General features: G+C 40.9%; 1 protein-coding gene across 1 annotated transcript in view; it reads right to left on the minus strand.

Moving 5' to 3' along the window:
- Positions 1-14,884, minus strand: part of Gpr63 (G protein-coupled receptor 63) — a 44,299-nt gene extending 29,415 nt beyond the window's left edge. The window contains exon 1 of the mRNA XM_027403443.2: positions 14,649-14,884. The gene's annotated coding sequence lies outside the window, so the exon portion shown is untranslated. The remainder of the gene's footprint in view (positions 1-14,648) is intronic.
- Positions 14,885-19,152: the final 4,268 nt, after the last annotated feature.

The raw sequence follows: 19,152 nt of genomic DNA on the forward strand, positions 1-19,152 counted from the left end.
TTTAAAGGCTTATTTTTTCCTAAGTGATGAATACCTTTATAGGGATATGTGTACAGGAGTTCAGGTGCCCACATAGTCCAGGGGCTTTGGAAACACCTGGAGTTGGAATAACAGGTGGTTGTGAGCTTCTTGACATGGCTAGTGGGAGTCAAACTCAAGAGTCCTCTGCAAAAGCAGTACATGGTCTAAGCTGCTGAGCCATCTCTGCAGCTCTTATTTGCCAGTATTAGCCATCTCCATGTTATCACTATACTTGCTTTTATTGCTATATTATAGTAAGTGCATACTGGGTATCACAAAGGCCTAGGTCTTTAGCTTCTTTCTATTTGACTGTTCACTCATGGCTGCATCGTGTAGGGTAACAGGAAAAATGTGGTATGTTTTTGGCTTAGTACACAGTGGTCTAATAGAATAGAATACCTGAGGTTGGTAATTTAGAAAGAGAATTTATTTGTGTCCCAGTTCTGGAAGTGTTTAAAAGATCCTGACATGTCAAGTGGCCCTCATGTGTGCCATCTCATGGGACAAGAGAGAAAAGCAAGACAGCTATGCCTGGGAGACAGTGAAAGCAGGAACACATACACCAGCAACAGACTGCCAAACTTGAGCTACGGTGCCAACCCAGCAGTGAAGAGCACTGGCTGTTCTTCCAAAGGACCCAGGTTCAATTCCCAACACATGGTGGATCACAATTATTTGTAACTCCTGTCCCATGGGATTCAATGGCTCTTCCAACCTCTGAAGATACTGAACACACACAGTGCCCAGGTATGGGTGCATGTAAAACATATATACATGGAAAATGAAACAAATTTTAAAAAGAAACACTGAGAGCCAAACTCACATTTATGAACAACACATTTTATTTATTTTTGCATGGAGATGTGTATATATGGGTATTTGCTTGCATGTAGGTGTGTATATGTGCAGGAGCACATGCCTGTGTTTGTTCATGTGCAGATCCAGTATTCACCAACCATACTCCATTTTTTTCTCTTTTTTTTTTGAATTTTTTCCTTTTTTCCTTTTTTTAATTTAAATTAAAAAGTCTTATTTTTCATATCAATCCCAGTTCCCTCTCCCTCCAATCCTCCCATGCCCCCCACTGACCTCCCATCCCATCCCTCTTCTGCTCCCCAGGGAGGGTGAGGCCTTCCATGAGGGATCATCAAAGTCTGTCATATCATTTGGAGCAGGGCCTAGACCCTCCCCTGTGTATCTCCATGGGAAATGGGCTGTATGCCCATGTAAAAATCAAAATCAAAAAGCAGATCACATACTTCCAACATATAATGGCACAGGATATACATTACCAATTCAAAACATAGGGAAGGGAGCAAAGCAAGACCAAAAACCAGCTGGGTAAACATCAAACTCTGTATCTTCGTGTCTGATTCCATAATACTCTTCAGATCTTCAACTCTGTTCAGCTTTGTTGACTGCAATACACTTCTTTCACTTGGGCAGGGGCCACTCTCTGTTAGCAGCTTTCCTCAGAAGGTATCCCATGACTCTGATATCTTTAACACCTTGTGTTCACCAAGGCAATCCAGGCTTCAACTTCACAGCTTCACAAAATGGCCTCTCTAGTAGAACTCCATTCAGAAACACCCCTATTATATACCTAGCCTCAGCAACTTCATTCCTTAACTCCTCTCTTCAATACTCTAAAGATAGAACCACATGGTTGAAGTTGCCGAGTTCTGCTGCTTACTGGGGCTGGAACATGGACCCTTCATTCAATCACATCTTCATCAGTTTTGTCTTGCACTACCTAAGCTTGGCTGTTCTGAAACTTGCTTTGTAGACCAGGCTGACCTCAAACTCAGAGATCCACCCTCTTGCCTTCCCAGTGCTGGGATTAAAGGTGTGCCCCACCAAATCCAGCTCTAAACTTTTCTTCAGTTTCTTTCCACAAGTTGTAAACTTAGCCAGGTAGGATCTTGCCCTGAGGTCACCACTACTGCCTTCATTCCATTTCTTAATCAGTTTATCTCCTTGAACACAGAATTGAGCTCTACCCAACTTGCTGGTGCTTTTTTCTCCTCCAAATTTTCATTTTCTAATTTACCCTGCTCATCCTGCTCCTTTACACTATATATGTATAATGGTGTGTGTGTGTGTGTGTGTGTGTGTGTGTGTGTCTTCATTTGAGTTATCATTGGTAACCACACAACAGAGTCTATACTCTGGCAATGGAATTAACCCAAAATTCTTCACTTTAGTCTGGACAGACTCTTTGGACAAAGGCAAATGACAGCCACAGCCACATTCTTCTTCAAAATATCAGGATGATCTCTAGACAACATACTAAAATTTTTCTCCTCTGAAACCTCGTGAGTGAGCATCCCACACAGTTCATCAAGTCACACTCAGCACCACTGTCTTCCATATTCCTATTAAGCAGTGCTTAAAGCATTCCATGCTCTTATAACCCAAAGTACCAAAGTCCAAATTCCTCCAAAAGCAAACATAGTCAGGCCTATCACAGTACTATCACAGTCCCTGGTACCAAATTCTGTCTTAGAGTTTTTAATCACTGTGAAAAGACACTTTGACCATGGCAACTCTTCTAAAGAAAACATCTAATTGGGGTGGCTTACTTACAGTTTCAGAGGTTCAGTCCATTATCATCATGATGGAGAGCATGGTGGCATACAGACAGACATGGTGCTGCAGCTGAGAGTCCTACATCTTTCAGGCTAGAGGTCCACTAACTGTGCACTGAGCAAACCTTATGCAAAAGACCTCAAAGCTTGCTGCCCCCATACTGACAAATTTCCTCTGACAAGACCATACCCACTCCAACAAAAAAGCCACACCTCCTAATAGTGCCACTGCCTGTGAGATTATGGAGGCAGTTACATTAAAACTACCCCAATGGCAAGGAAGAAAACTGGAGCTAAAAGGGAAAAGAAAGGAATCATTGTGTCCTCTATCCTTGGTAAGAGGGTTTTGTTTTCCCAGGTTTTTGAAACAGGTTTTTATGTAGCCTAGGCTATCCTCAAAGCATGTAGTCACAATCCTCCTGCCTTAGTCTCCTGAGTTCTAAGTTTACACACATGTACCACCACACCTACCTAGACTTTTTTATTTTCAAAAGCAAAACTCCATGGAGGTTCAATTGTCATCTGCTTATTAACCTGAACAAAGGTATTCAAACACATATGTGTCTCTTTACCTTAGTATGATCAAATTTGAATGATTTGAGTTGGTTACAAGATTCTCTTTTTGAGAAGGTTTTAGCAACAACCAGAGTTATTAAAGAAACACATTTCCTCTATTAAAGCTAAAAAAGAAATAAAAGTCTCACTATGCTGCTAGAGATAGAAAATTGCAAGTCTTGATCCTGGTACAAAATAGAAGATGCCAAGAAATCTTTCTAAATAATATGTGCCCATAAATATCCCACCAAAAAGAAAATAAAACAAAATATTCTCTGGCAACAATCTGATTCAACCATGCCTAGATGAGAATGGCACCCAAGCTAGCAAGGGTTCAAGCTTGTCTCCATGGCAGGAGCTCACCTGCCACTAAGGGAAAGCACTACTTCCAACCAACAATAAAGCAGTGTGCCCTCACAGATCATCAAATCAACCAAAGCAATGAAAGCAGTAAGAACAAAAGAAAAGGTGATGGGGGATGTCCTTCTGTATATATTTCCCTAATTGGTTGATAAATAAAACAATGTTTGGCCAAAAGAGGCAGGAAGATAGGTGGGGCTAGGAGATGAGGAGAATTCTGGGAAAAGTAGGCAGGGAGAGACCATGAGGCAATGCCATGTAGCCGAAGAAGGAGTAACATGTCAGGGCATTCTCCAGTTAGACAAGATCACATGGAAATACATAGATTAATAGAAATGGGTTAATAATTAAGACAGAGCTAACCAATAAGAAGCCCTAGCAATCGGCCAATAGTTTTATAATTAATATAACATCTTGTGTGCTTATTTGGGGATGAATATAGGTGGGACCTGGTGGGAAAGAAACTCCAGCTACACAAAGGGACAGGGACATGTTTTCTTACTTAGCTTTAACTGTCAATGTGGCAAAGCCTGAAGTCAGGTGAAAAGAGAGCCTATATAAGATCGTTTTGTTGGAATGTCTGCTGGTGATTGTCTTGATTAGTGATTGATGTGGGACATCTCAGCCTACTGTGGGCAGCTGCATCCGAGGCAAGTGGTCCTGGACTACATACAAATCTAGCTGAGCATAAGCTGAGACAGAGGCAACAAGCAGGGCTCCTCCTGAGTTTTGCATCAAGTTCCTGCTTGAGTCCCTTCCCTGACTCCTTCAGTGATGGGCTATGTCCTGGAAGCTAAACAAATGGATCTTTTCCTTCCTTACATTGCTCTTGGTCAGAGTGTCTGATCACAGTAACAAAAAGCAAGCTAAAACAGATACCCACAAAGACTTTCAGGTATAGCAATTATTAGACAAGGAATACATTAAACAATAAGGGACTGATATTAAGCAGATTTGAAAAAGTGCCGAGCAATCATGAGAAATAACTGATATTAAAACTAAGTCAACAAAATGGTTTATTACTGAAGTGAATTAACTATACCTTAAACAGACAATTTCCTGAGTGCTATAAAGAGACATATGTGGGTAAGAAGTGAATGAGAAGCGGTACAAGAGATGAGACAATGAAAAATACAGATGAGCAAATAAACGTGCAACTGGAGTATAAGATGATCATAAAATAATATTCATGGGATAATGAATGGAAGTTTTCAGAATTACAAAAATGGTAATGTTCAAATAGAGTCCATCTGATGCCTAACAGGATCATGTGTGCTTGTTTTTAATTCCCACTCAGAGCCAACAGATTGAAATTCATAACATACATGTGCCCACACACATGCACCCACACAGGAAACTATCTTTATGGACAGAATGTCTTTAAAACATCTTGGAAGAACTCAGTTTCCCCAGCAAAGGTGGCAAAACAGGCTTGGGTGCTTAATTCTCCATGGCAATAATAAAATGTAGAGGATGATGGAATCCTATTTTGTGATATGCTGCAAGTAATTATCTGTCAAAAAGGAATTTTATCCCCAGAGGATCTCTCTTCAAGAAAGAAAGTAATTAAAATTATTGTTATAAACAAACTCTCCCCACACACTCACTCAGCAAAGGATATTTGTCAGACAAAAAACAATTCCCCAGACAGAAGGCCCGAACTGCAAGGAAGGTGAGGAAGGATGGTCATGACAATTACCCAGAAGTGCTGGATACAACACCAAAAAGATTATTTTAGAAGAAGAAAAGCTAATTAAAACATTAACAATAAATAAATTGGAGGTGGGGTCATATACATTGCTCTTAGGAACTGATGAGTTTAATAAGCAAGGTTAGGTCTCATAAAAAAATATATATACAGCATAAGTGGCCTAAACAATAGAAACATTTCTCACTGCTCTGGAAGCTAAAGTCCAAGATGAAGGTGGCATCAGGATGGGTTCATTCCTAACTTGCAAAACCTTCATATGTTGAAGGCACTTTCATGTGGCCTCTCCTCTCCACATGCAAAGAGGGAGGGAAATCTCTGGGTCTGGTCTTACCAGATTGGTTTCTACCCTGAAGACTTTATTTAACCTGAATTATCCCATCATAGAAACAATCTCCAAATACATTTACACTGGGATTTAGGCCTCCTATATATACCTTTAGGAGGACACAATTCAGTTCTAAAACAGAGGGCAAAGACACTAATCATCACAGAGGAATAAAGATGAGTATTCACGATAAAATTATCTGAGTCACTACATAAAAAAATAGAGCTTCCAGCCATTACCTTAAGCTGGTATAGTAAACAGAATACTAAAAATGAATACTAAAAGGGAGTGGGGGTTAATCTAATAAAAAAAGGTTAAGAAAGGAAAGAAGATGCAGAAAAGACAGGGAAAAATGTATAACTATAGATCATAAATTAAATCTGAATATGACAATCTTCACTCTAAATACAAAGGACTAAATTCTCCAGTTGAAACCATGGCACATGCCTTTAATCCCAGCACTTGGGAGGCAGAGGCAGGCGGATCTCTGTGAGTTTGAGACCAGCCTGGTCTACAAGAGCTAGTTCCAGGGCAGCTTTCAAAGCCACAGGGAAACCCTGTCTGGGGCGGGGGCACAGACTCTGCTATTCTATTAATAAGAGATACATCCAAACCATAATGACATACATCCAGCTTCAACAGAAGAAAGAAGAATAGCACAGAAAACCAAACACAGCCCAACAGTGGTGGTACATGCCTTTTATCCCAGTACTTTTATCCCAGTTCTCTGTGAGTTCGAGGCCAGCCTGGTCTACAGAGCTAGTTCCAAAACAGCTTGGGCTGTTGCCCTGAGAAACCCTGTCTTGAAAAACCAAAAAAGAAAAAAGAAAGAAAGAAAGAAAGAAAGAAAGAAAGAAAGAAAGAAAGAAAGAAAGAGAGAGAGAAAGAGAGAGAGAGAGAGGGAGGGAGGGAGGGAGGGGGGGAGGGAGGGAGGGAGGAAGGAAGGAAGGAAGGAGAAAACCAAACACAATCTATATGAAACAAGGTATTGCCTCATCTATATCAAAGGAAAATATTTTAAGCCAAATAACAGTATCAGAGATAAAGTGACCATATGACAAAAAGGTTTAATTTACCACAAATAAAATTTTCAATTTGAACTTGTATTTGTAACAGTCCTCAAAAAGCAAAACATTAGTTATCCAGATGAAAATGATAAATTCATAATTAAAATCTCAGCAGTTGGATGATTAAGTAGAATAAAATTAATAAACATAAAGAACTGACCCAATTAGAAACAAAAGAATATATATTATTTCCACATGAAACCTTTATTAAAATGGAACACCTACTGGAACCCACGACACTAATATGCATATATCCTCCAGTCTTAAGGACTTGAATCAAAACAAATAATAAGACAGTGCTAGAAAGATGGTTAGACAGTTAAGAGCAATAGTTGATAACCATAGGACCCAGGTTTGATTCTCAGCACACAAATGGCAGCTGATAACCATCTATAACTCCAGTTCCAAGAAATGTGATACACAGACACACAGACAAACATAGACACATGGTACCCAGGCAAAACACTCACACACATAAAATAATTAATTAGTTACTTTAAAAGAGACCATAGAAAATACTTGGAGTTGCATGATTTAAAAAAAAAATATTCTGATAAAGAGCCAAATGATGATATGAAGGGAATTTATGGTCCTTGAATAAAGCAAGAGCCGAGGAGCCCAAACTAAGAGATATGAAAATAGAGTGAGATAAACCTAAAAACTATTTAAGGAAATAAACACATAAAAAGTAAGTTACAAAGAAGCACATCACAGAGATGGCAAAGCTGAGAGTTGAGAGAGATTATATACTACAATATTTAAGAAGGAAAAAGAAGAAAGAGAGGCATATATTAGCAGTAATGGAGGGAAAGAATAAGGGGCTCCATGGACAACCAGAAACTTATTTTATGATAAGACAGAATATTTGATTCTATCTTCTGAGATACAACAACAGTGGCAAGTTGAAAAGTACCTCCTTATAAACATACAATTAAATTGTGAAATTCATACAAAAAAACCCACAAGAGTAAACTTTAGCATGAATCCCCACATCATAAAAGTGAGCAAATGTACAAGAGACACACATATAGTTAAGTTGACATAAACTCCCAAATTTAAAAAAAAAAATAAGAAATTAACTATTTTAGGATGGAGTGGTAATAAAAATCGGTTTCAAGAAGATATTCTGATTGTCCCATAAATGGTGATCCTCTTCATGAAAAAAAAAAAATGCACCTTTTCAATCTGTCTATGTCTGTTACAGCCATGCCAACATACAGAGACACTGCTGTGGTTTGGATATGAAGCACTGTCCCCAACATTCGGGTGTTACAGATTGGTCACCAGCTAGTGGAGCTGATCACTCACAGAGAGTAGATCTTAAGAGCCATCACATAATCAATGGAGAAGTCCAAGGATGCAGTCACTTCTTTATGCCATACTGGGTACTGAAAACTCTGGAGATGAGACCTAGTATGAAGAAGTAGGTCACTGGGATAATGTCCTTGGTGATGGTATCTTTTTACTGGCTTCTCTCTGCCTCTCTGTCTGCTTCCTGACTTCCAGGAGGTAAACAGTTGCCTCTTCCTTCATATGCTCATTACACCACAAGATGTCCCTTCCTTATGCTTAATGCAATAGAGATGGTGAGCTTGGACTAGACTCCAGAAGCCATGAGCAAAATAAACCATTGTTCTGTTAGGACATTTTTATTAGTTCTTTGTCCCAGCAACAAAAAGTCTAACTATCCAAACACAGTTCTCTGTGATATTAAAGAAAGAGAAATGATATTCAACTAAGAAAAAAAAAACTATTTTCAAGTGCAAAGTCAGAGAAAAAACACCAGCTTGGAAGAAAACGGTGAACTAAGCTTGATGTAGACAAAGAAAGAAGCACCTATTCTATGGGGAAAGAAAAAAAACTGGTCCAGAAAATGAGGTGCCAGACTGCTTATCTTCTACAACTGATGCTAAATTCTAAAACTTGCTCAATTCAAACTTTCCATGAAGAGCATGGGAACCACAGCAATGATGTACTCCTTACAGTCATGTTAGATGATTAAAGATAACTTCAGTTCTGAGCATGAGGTGGGAAACTCAACATGTTCTTTTCCTGTCAATGCCCAGTTTGCATCTCTTGTTCTGTTACTGAAATAACCACAGCAAAAAAATAATAATAATCAGTATGTCACTTATCTGGCTTCAAAGATAATTTCTGGCTAAATTATAGTTTTATATTATTGGCAGAGCAAAAAAAGAGCAATATAAGCATTGATAAAATATGCACCCGCATGTGCAGACATAGCTTAAAGCTAAGTTCGGTGCATCTAAACCTTACAAATTTATTATCAAACAGTCCAAGACCTGTTACCATAGATAAGAAAATCTTTAAATTTAAACATGACTACATAATAAGCAATACTCATTTAATCTCAGAGCAGTTATGTATGCCTCAAAGTATGGACCTTCAGAAACCAAGCATGAAAAGACTAAAGGAGGCTGAAATTGAAAAAGAACATTCCCACTGCACACTGTCAACTGCTGTATTTCCTTAAATGTAAATAGCATTTACAGCAGTAATTGAACTCTAATGGATGGCCTGGGGATTAAGGCTAAATCTTTGTGAACATCTGGGATTATTTCGTTTGGATAAAGTGTCAAAAAGAAAAGTCTTGAGAGTTGGGTCTTCTATCTGGAGAGAAATAAACCCTACTGAGAAGAGAGAGAGAGAGAGAGAGAGAGAGAGAGAGAGAGAGAGAGAGAAAGAGAGAGAGAGAGAGAAAGAGAGAGAGATGGGTCACTAGCGTTTACACTGGGGATAATAAAAAGCCTTCAGGTCAATGTCCTTACTTCTCCCACAAAACTCTGCAGTTAGGCTATTGCTCAATATAAATAACCTCAGATGAGTCTAAAAATTGGGCTATAAAAAGATATCCCTGCCCTAACAGTAGCAGAAAAGGAGGAGATGATGGTGCAACCTGGAACAGCAGTAACAATGGCAGTAGCCTGTCTGTTATTATGACATGTATGACATCACAGCTTATCCATATAAAACAGTATTCAACACTCACAATAATGCACATCATTTCATGATATGGAAAATGGCTACAAAGCAATATATAAAGTTTGACACTAAAATATTTTCTACATATATGTGAAATACATAATAAAATGTTAACAATAATCATCTCTGGGTATATTTTCTTTTCGCTTCTCTAGATAGATTTTCTATAAGAAACATGTCATTTCTACTATGAGGAAAACTATTATAGTGTAAAAATGAAGACTAATTTGCATGATATAAACAAATAGAAGGAAGATATTATCAACATTATTTCAGCGTTAAGTGGGGACAGAGTTACCCAAATTATAGAAAATGGGAGAGCTCTGCATTGAAAACTCATGAAAGAATTGGACAATGCAAAGAAGGGGAACAAGTACTGAGTGGGAATGAGCAAGAGAAAACACAAGACTGGACTCTTGCCAGGGTTAGATACTGAATTTTTAGGTGGTGTTTAGGTTTGTGTGGGTTTAATCAAAATAGAGAAAGCAGAATGCTTCCCTTACCTGGATAAAAATGGAAACAAGCTAAAACGATGGAAAGAATGGTTTGTACTGTACACATTCAGGCAAACATTTCCCTCTGGAAGGCAACAGATGCAATGACCTTCCTGACCCTACTCTCCTCTCTACCTATATCCTTCCAGGACCAGCAGAGAGCAAAGAAGTGCAGCAGACACCAGCAACCTAGATGCAGAACCAAATAGCTGGAACACAAGTTGATTTATTCTTAGGTAATTTCCAATCAAAACCTTCTCTTCCAAACACCAGGCATTTTAAAATCCCTATTACTGTTCTTTCTCTAAAATCTCCTAAACTTTTTTTCTTTAAGAAAATAGTACAAGATCAGGGTGTCTCCATTCAGGAGGTAACCACTACAACACACAATGATGTCTGTCTCTTCAGTACCAACCTCCCCAAGGTAGATTCCTCCCAGTGCTTTCTTGATACAGACTGAGATAATCTGGTCAAGTAAGAAAGTTAGCCAAACATACAGGGTCCCTGGAGAAGGGGAAAAGGAACAAGATCTCCTGAGCTAATTGGGGCATTTGGGAGGGGAGAGGGAGTCAGGAGAAACAGAAAGGGAGAAGCAGAGGGGAGGGCATGAGAGAACAAGAAGGTAGAGTCAGGGGAAGAATAGAGAAGAGCAAGACAAGAGATACCATAATAGAGGGAGCCATTATAGGTTTCAAGAGAAATCTGGCACTAGGGAAATGTCCAGAGATCTACAAGGATGACACCAACTAACAATCTAAGCAACAGGGGAGAGGCTACCTTAAATGCCCTTCTATGATAATGAGATTGATGACTACCTTATATGCCATCCTAGAGCCTTCATCCAGTAGCTGATGGAAGAAGAAGCAGACAGCCACAGATAAACACGGAGCTAAACTCTGGAATCCAGTTGCAGAGAGGGTAGAGTGATGAGCAAAGGGGTCAAGACCAGGCTGGGAAACACACAGAAACAGCTGACCTAAACAAGGGAGAGCTCATGGACCCCAGACTGATAGCTGGGAAACCAGCATAGGACTGATCCAGACCTCCTGAACTTGGGTGTCAGTGAGGAGGCCTTGACAATCTATGGGGCCTCTGGTAGTAGATCAGTATTTATCCCTAGCAAAAGAATGGACTTTGGGAGCCCATTCCACACAGAGGGTTACTCTCTCAACCTAGACACATGGGGGAGGGCCTAGGCCCTGACCCAAATGATATGACAGACTTTGAATATCAGGCATGAAAGGCCTCACCCTCCTTGGGGAACAGAAAGGGGATGGGATAAGGGATTGGTGGGGGGCAGGAGAAGAGGGGAGGGAGAGAAAACTGGGATTGACATGTAAAACAAGCTTGTTTCTAATTTAAATTTTTAAAAAAGAAGTTAGCCAAGAATCTTTAGTCAAAAATCCCCAAACAGTATATAAAACACGATAAAATGATAAGAAGAGTTTCAACTGGAAATTATCTAAGATTCCATCAGCATATAAGTCAGGGACGGGTACAGGATCTGGCTGGGTACCTTCTTAATCTTAAATGGGATTAATTAATCTCAATAACTGGGACTAATTCATCTTAATCTCAAAAATTTCTTTTGCACTATCTAGGAAATGCTGAAAACAATAATTTATTATTAATGTCAACAGGTGACCAGTAGTGACCCTCTTAATGGCAAATAGACACATTCCCCCCTGCAAACCTTGGGGCTATATTAAACTCTTTCCTAAGTGCTCCTCACTTGTGCAATGATCATGAACTTCCCAGAGTTCTAGAGTTTCATTCTTTAGCTTCCTAAACCTTCTGTCATACAAACAGAAATGCACACAAATGACCTTTGCCAGCTTTGTCTATGTCTATTGGTGTAGAGACAAAAGGCATTTTATCCTATGTGTCAAGCTCAAAGAGAGAAGCAGCTTGCTGTCTACTTCAGAGACCATTTTTTTTAATCATAGCATGCTGCCTTAAGCCAACTAAACACTAAAGCATGCTGGGCTGCCCACACTGCAAATTATGTGGAATGTTCTCCATGTTTTGTGGTTGCAAAAGTACTGATTTTGTGCATCATCCAGTTCAAATTAAAGACACATCTGACCTTAAATGGAAATTCCCCAAGCAGCTTAAACTGTAACTGACCAAGATCCCATCAGCTTCAAAAGGCGGTGAACTTTCCTAGTCAAACATTTCAAATGTGATTGTTTTTAAGCTAAACAGACATAATGTAAATTTTGTGGAACTTTTTAATGTATTTCAAGAGAACACTAGGAACTCACACTAATCTTGGTTGTCAAAGGGGGGGGGATGACAAATGCCACTTGTAACAATGTAAAAGGCATTTACAGCAAAAGCAAATGCAAATATATTTCCTAAATACCCAACAAACTAAAGCCAAAACAAAAACATCTAATGGGTTATTGATTCCTCCTCTAATATGCATGCAGATGCTAAGATTCCATAGCATAGGTTGTGGAAGGTGACTGAGAAATATTCCAAAGGAGGAAGATCTTGTTACCCTCAATAGTGACTGCAGCAGTGCATTGTGGGTACAATCCAACCATCAGTGAGTGAGCCACTCTCAAATCGAATAGCAAAGTCCATCAATATTGAAAGTGTCATAAAGGTTTGCCTCTGAGGTCATCTTTCTAAGTTGTCAACTTGTGAAAAAATCACTGGAGATCATTTCTGATGTGCTGAAGAAAAAAAACTAAATAATATCTTGACAAACTAAGTTTTGTCTAGAGATTAACCCACTAATGGCAAATTTTTGAAACTGAGGAATGTCTGATTCAATCACCCAGTGGTAGGATCAGATAAGTGTGTGTTTAAAATCATTGGTATCTGGCATATTGATCCAAGCTTTATAAGAGTTCAAATATGTGTTAAAAACAGTATTCTTTGACTAAAATGTTCAAAGACAACAAACCCTAACAACTATTTTTAGCTTCTAATCATTTAGATTTGCTGTTCTTGGTGAGTATGTATCATTGTGTCCCTAGTTTCGCTGTGGTCAGGTGACAGAGAGATAGATGAGAGACAGATAGATACATGATATGTGTGACATCATTATAATACCTACATAAATGCATATGAATTCACATGTGTACAGAGAAAGGATCTCAAAATGAATCCTCATAAAATATATGTCCCAAGTCAAATATACCTATACAAATCTTAAAGTAGACACACTAAATACAGTTCTAGGTACTAAGTCACAACCATCTTCAGAACATCAATTCTCACCATTTTGCCTGGAGTCCAACCAACTTAAGAGACAACTGTGGCCAGAGTTAGGGTTTTAAGCGTGTGACTTCTGAACAAATTTCTCCAAGAATGTTGACTGAAAATTACCAGAAAATGCTTAAAATATTGTTCTAAGTTTCAGTTCTGGGATATACAACGGCAAAGTGACAAAATCATATGCCAGGATGAAAATCAATCCAATATTTTTCCAAGTTTTCGTGGCTGTTTCTGATATTTCAAAACTTCCATACTACAGATAAGGCATTTCCTCTGCTATAGGGACTATACTAGTACCAAGTATCTTTCCTCCATAAAACCATATATGAAACATGTAACTATGAACTTCTTTTCAACACTGCAAGATACTTTCTTTAAGGGCTAGTGTTTAATTTTTATTGTTCAAAGTGAACTTGGTGACACAATCAATTGTGTCACTAAAATGTGGGCTATGTGGTACCATGTAAGCCGGCACACAACTGTCAGCACTTTTGATTTCCATCTGACATCAGATCACCACACTAGCTGGAGAACACAGGAGGGCAGAGAGGCCAGAAGGTGAGAGTGTGGGGCTTCCTTCACTTATGGGGCACGTGGAAAAAGACCGTGTGTGTAGTAAATGAACTTTCTATTTTATCAAGTGATTACTTACCTCCTCCATGTGTAAAGTCATATCATGCAATAAACCAGGTTTTGTTTACAATTCTTAGAAACAGTACTTCTAAAATCCTTAAGAAGTTGCAGCATTCTTAACCAAAGACATGATGAAAACCAAACTGGTCGATAAACAAAGAAACTCCCGTTTTTAAAAAAAGATACCACTAAACTCACCCCTACCTCACCGGGGAAAAGTGCATCCTAAGTCGGATGCCCTTATTTCCTAAGTATTCTAGACTGGCTAGATATTTCATCAAAGACTAAACGATCACTTTGAAAATTGGGCCAACACTGGGGAAGATTTCTCATAAAGCTGTGTGGCTGAGATTTTTTTTTTAAACACCCCGGCGAACACGCTGTGTCTTAGCCCGGAATAGAGAGCCCAGGGCGGGAAAGTTCCCGAGGGTCCCAGCCCTCCGCGAGGCTCTGCTCGCCGGGGACCCGGCTGGAGCGCCCGGTATCGAGGAGGCCCGGAGCAGCGCAGAGCGTCGGGCCGCCCCGGAAAGCCGCGGCCCCGCCGGGAGCCTCTCTGGGGCGCTGGCTGCCGAGTCAGCCCGGTGCAGCCGCGAGGACCCGGGAGATCCGCGCTCCGCGCCACCAGTCCACCCTCCCTCCCGCCCGCCCGGGACGCGCTCGCACCTCGCACAAAAGGCGCCGCGGCGGGAGCGCAGGGAGATGCCGGCCGCTGCCTCCTGGAACTTTGCAGACATCGCAGCGCTGCTCCGCAGCTCCGAGCCCCTGGCGCAGGAGGAGGCCGAGGCGGCGGCGGAGAGTCGGGACATCGCCCGGCAGTGCCTCCGCCTTGCCGGCTGCCGACGGCTCCCGCCCCCGGGTACCCAGCGCTTGCTCTTAAAGGCGCCCACTGCCGGTTAGGCCGCGAGGTAAGGGAGAGGAGAGGAGTGGGGAGGAGGCAAGGAAAGGGGGAGGGGGCAGCACAGACAGGATCCCCGGAGGCCACAGCAGTCTAAACTCAGACTCCTCCCGCTCCTGGACCCTAGGTCGCCTCACCCTATGCTCCTAGGCAAAAGAATTCTAAGGGAGTAAGTGCTCAGAGATTACACCGAGGACGCCTTGCCGCTGCTGGCCCCGCGAACCTCGCTTTTGCTTGGACTGCCCACACCCTGTTAAGGTCTTGACCGGACACTCCCATCTCTGTGCCACACTCGCTAAAAATCGCTGCCCTGTGGGACTGTTTTCCTCCACTGAGTGTGCAGCCTTCCTTTCTTCTTCCTCATTTTCAACACTCCGAAGCACTTCAAACTGAAGACCCTTGGACCCCTACCAGGACCGCTGAAGGAGTCTTGAAGTGTAGTGGTAAATACACCTTGCTTTGACTCATGCTCTGTTCTTTCCACAGCCACTTGCCAGGTGGCCTCCACCCTGATTGCCAGAACCACGGGCTTTCATGGTCATCAAACTGGACTCAGGGAGACCCAAAAAGAAAGATTTCATCTTCAAATATCAGTAGTACTGCTTTTGAAATGCAGTGTCCAAGTGATAAGTAGTTTCCCTAACTGTCATCAGCATTTGTGGGGGGAGGCACAGGGGAGGGTCCAGGATGCCCAGAGCATCCGCAGTTGCCCTGAGCCCATAGCAGACCAGCATGAGGGATCATTCATCGAAAGATACTCTTCTGTCTCTTGGTTCCAAACCTTGCGTCTCAGTCCTATGAGGCCACTCTTTTGTGGACAGGAAAAATGAGGCAATTAGGGGTTATGATCCAGCCTTTTATCCCGGGCTCCAAAGCATCGGTCCCAGTGAAGGACTCTGAGGGTGTGAGTAACATCTTCTAAATCAAATGACCCTAACCTTAATCAACTCGGTTCTTCTCCTCAGGACACTGTAGAGTGTAGGGACTGTAGCCAAGAAGTAGGAGTAGTTTTTGTTACCAGATGGAAAGGAGCTACATCTCAGGCTTCATAAAAAGCAGTGAAGGAGGCTAGCAAGCAGCAAGAGTAAAGAGACTATCATCATAAAATAGGCTAGTCATATCTAATAATCAGGACCTAACTCTAAGTGACTTAAGAAAACCTACAGTGCAAAGTGTAGAATTTATTGGCTCCTATATTTATTAAAGACTAATAAGTGACCTAGCCAGAAAAAAAAATCTTTTCAAATTTCCTTTCAAAAAAAAAAAATTTCCTCCAGATGTTTAAACCATGACTTCAAGACTGTTTCTCTTCCCATCCTGCCTGTGTTTCCATTGTACTATTCTGTTTTCTCTAAGCAGGAGCAACTCCAAATGTAGCTCCACCCTCCTCACAGCAGATGCCTTCCGCCAGCCAAGGAGGATTGGACCACTATGATCCTGTACTTACCTCTGAACTGGCCATTGGAACCACAAGATGGAATGTACACTGCCAGGTTGGGGTCCTTTGCCTGTGTCTCAAGCAAACAAACAAACAAAAAACATCAAGGGAGTTAGCTCTAGTATACCAGTTTCCATATACACCCAAACCACAGGCACTCTCACCATGTGGCAAACTGCTGCCTCTCCTCAGTGTGGCTGGAGAACAAAAAGCCTCTCTGAGACCTTGCTTCTGTCATATATACTTCCCTAATGTTGGGAGTAAAGGTGTGAGCTATAATTCTCTTTTAGGTTGATTCACTCTTCTGTAGATCTGGGTGGGCTTGGACTCACAGAGATCCATCTATTTCTTAATCCTGAGTCCTAGGATTAAAGGTGTGTACCACCACCCCCTAGTTTCTGGCTGCTGGGATAAAAGGTCTGTACCTGGTCTCTATAGCTTGTGGTTGACTTCGCTTTCTAAATCCTCAGGCAAGTTTTAATAAGTCATAAATAGTATGTCACTACACCTGTGTCTTTTACCAGTAGTCTTAAAATAGGAAGAACAAGATTATTTATGGCCATGAAGTCACAAATTGCTGAACTGGGTAGCCATGTCCTCAGTAACCATTGGAAACATCTTACCTCTATAATAGTGTAATAGTGTAGCAAACTGTGAACAGACTTCATCTGAAACATTTTATTTGATTATTCCACTTAACCTATGGTACCTTTGCCATTGTTGGGTCTTGTATTTTTATGTCACTACACAACAGTCTATAGAAACTTTTTGCATATATGTAGTCATTAACAGGAAAAAATAAAGTCCATGAATAATCACAAGGACACAGGACCCAACTTCATTTTTATACTTTAATAACTATTTAATAACTACTTAATAAATTTTCAGGGCTAGAAAATGGAGGAGTTGATGTTTTCCTACCCAAAATGCCATCTTCCAGGCTGGGGACATGTGGGTAAAAGTCACCCAAGCCCGATGAACTCAGCTTGATCCCCAGGACTAATGGCAAAACCAACTCTAAAAAATTATTCTTTGGCCACTACACAGTTGCCACATCACAAATGAAGCCACACTCATTCACACATAGAACATAATAAAATCTAAAAATGTCACCTTCCACTTGCTTCTTCCTCTACATGAAGCTTTCTAATCTCCACAAATCTAAACCATTTTGTATTCTTTCTCTTCATTTGTAAATGTTATAGAACTCCTTACATGCCATATCTGTAAATCCTGAAGAGACTATAGGGGAACCTAAAACTTCCCTTTCATTTAAGAAAGAAAATCTCAACAGCTGGCTTGTTCAGGGTCATGGAGCTGTTCTCAGTATCAGTTGCATGCCTCCTACTAAATGTACAGAAGCAGTAATGTCTACTGTGATCATGAGGATGAAATTAAATTTAGCTAAGGAGACATGATCCTCCAAGGCATAAACCAATTACCAGGCATCACAATGTATCATATAATTTGGTGTAGAAACAAATGATGAGTGGAGATGGCTCCACCAGCCTTGTCATGCATACATGAATTCAGATCACCAGCTCTGATGTAAAAGCCAGGCATGGCAGGAGGAGCCTAGAATTCCACTCTGGAGAGTAGAAACAGGAGGACCTCTGGAACTTGCCAGTCAGCCACTTGAAATGAGCCTGTGAGCTCCAGGTTCAGTAGGACACCGTATCTCAACAATAAGGTGATTTGAGAAGGATTCAGAGTCCCAGCATCGACCTCCAGCCTCCATGTACAAATCCACACACATGCACACTCTGGGACACATTCATACATGTGCGATAAGCTCTGTATGTTAAGAATACGTTATCAGACCATGCTGGGGAAACCAACAAAAACAGCTTTACCTGATCAAGTGGGAGTTAATGGATCCCGGTCTGGGGAACCAGAGTAAGACCAAACCAGGACCCCTGAACATGGGTGTCAGTTGGGGGCGCTAGGTAGTCTATGGGGCCTCTGGCACTGGAACCAGTATTTATCCCAAATGGGTTCTGGGAGCCCATTCCTATGGAGGGCTACTCTCTCAGCCTAGATACATGGGGAAGGGCCTCGGTCCTGCCCCAAATGATGTGACAGACTTTGATGATCCCCCATGGAATGCCTCACCCTCCCTGGAGAGTGGATGGGGAGTGGGAGAGGAGGAGGATGGGGGGAATGGGAGGGTGGGAGGGAGAGGGAACTGGGATTGATATGTAAAATAAGATTTTTTAATTTAAATAAAAATTAATTAAAAATAGAATAGGTATCAGAATAAACACTATATATGGGAGCCATCTTGGAGGTGTTTTTTGTTTGTTTGTTTGTTTGTTTATCAAGGAAGCAATTTGGTGACCCTTAAAAACATACAAAGACAAAAGGAAGGGCCTAGGTGAGAGAATAAAATGAGAAGGCCTTGGTGGGGAAAAGATATTGCAATTTGTTGGAGTAAAAAGGAGGCCTGGATTTTTATGGCTCAGAAAATTGTCTCTAACAGTCCTGAAATCATTTCACTGCCTAACACCACTATCATTTTCTGTTTGTGCTGGGGGCAGGACACAGACTGGGAATCTCTCCTGGTGTATCATACGTACTAAGCAACTGCTCTACCACAAGGGAGCACCTCTAGACTACACCCTTATTGTTTTAATTAGACAAAGTAAAAACCTGTGCACTATTTTAAAATATTTACTACTTTTAAAATACTGTTTGTTAGTACTTTCTATCATGCAGTTTGGAGTTATGTAAACTCTGTCTTGTTTTCAGCCATGTTTAAAATAAGTTCAAAAACCTTGCTTCTGAAGCCAAATAGACTAGATCGAAACTAATTTTGTGGCAAAATATAAAGCAAA

This window comes from Cricetulus griseus, chromosome 2 (assembly GCF_003668045.3).
Source record: "Cricetulus griseus strain 17A/GY chromosome 2, alternate assembly CriGri-PICRH-1.0, whole genome shotgun sequence".
Lineage (NCBI taxonomy): Eukaryota > Metazoa > Chordata > Mammalia > Rodentia > Cricetidae > Cricetulus > Cricetulus griseus.